Genomic DNA, 1235 nt, shown 5'->3' on the forward strand with positions numbered 1-1235 from the left:
CTGTAGACCAAGCTGGCCTTGAACTCAGAAATCCGCCTGCCTCTGCCTCCCAAGTGCTGGGATTCAAGGCATGCACCACCACCCAGTGAGACAGGAGATTCTTGATATAAGCATTACAATGCTGTATCTGGATTGAAACAAGAAATGAAGGCAGAAAAATCCACATTTGAATAACATAAGGGTAAACTTTACCTAGTGTCCAAAAACAATATGCCTACAATATAGAAAATGGGAAGACTGTAAGCCTCGAAGCCTGACCCTAGTGACCCACTTCCTCCAACATATTTCCTCTTAAAGGCTTCACAACCTCCCAAAGAGTACTACCATTAGCTGGGGTGTAAATGCACCAAAACATGAACATTGGACCATGTCACATTCAAATACCAACACCCAAGTAGGGATAGAGTAACAAACCATTAACCTGTACCCCCATTGGGTTTGTTGTTGTTATTGTTGTTGTTTTGTTTGTTTGTTTGTTTGTTAAGGTTTTATTGTTGGGCAGTGTTTTTTGTGGAGGGGGTTGTTTTTTGGTTTTTTGGTTTTTTGGGGTTTTTTGCTATCAAGTGAAGAGCCCTCTAGTTTGTCAACTATGAGTATAAAAAGAGAAAATAGTTTTATTCCTTTTTTGATCTATAATTAGTTCAATAACCATATAATCCAAAAAGAGTCTGGAATACATTATTATTCACTTAAAGAAAATATCAAATATGTCCTAGTACTCCCTTGTTAGCTCAGGAATAAATGGAGAACTCAAGATTTTCTTTACAATTATTATGTGTCATATTGATTGCTGACTTGAGATTATACAAAAATCTTATTGGAGACACCCTCTGGGCATGTCTGTAAGGGATAACCTTAATAAGATTTAATGAGGTGGGAATACCCATCTTAAAGATTGCACCAGTCCACAGTCTGGAGTCCCATGTAAGTGTTGTTTTTATTTCCTCAGATGAAGGGATGGGATGAGAGCCATACCCAAACTTTAAGAACACATGGCTGAGGCTGAGCCCAGAAATAGATAGATAGATGGATGGATAGATAGATAGATAGATAGATAGATAGATAGATAGATAGATAGATAGATAGATAGATTCTAACTATCCCTAGGTTTAGGCCTGGAAGTTTCTAGCCTCTATACAATCTAATCTTCTGCAAACCCACTCCTTGAAGGCTTCAGCTTCCAGCCTCCATCTGCTAACCTAGGCCTAAATGTTTCAGCCTCTGAGACTTAGTAC

The sequence above is a fragment of the Mastomys coucha genome, unplaced genomic scaffold (assembly GCF_008632895.1).
Source record: "Mastomys coucha isolate ucsf_1 unplaced genomic scaffold, UCSF_Mcou_1 pScaffold22, whole genome shotgun sequence".
Lineage (NCBI taxonomy): Eukaryota > Metazoa > Chordata > Mammalia > Rodentia > Muridae > Mastomys > Mastomys coucha.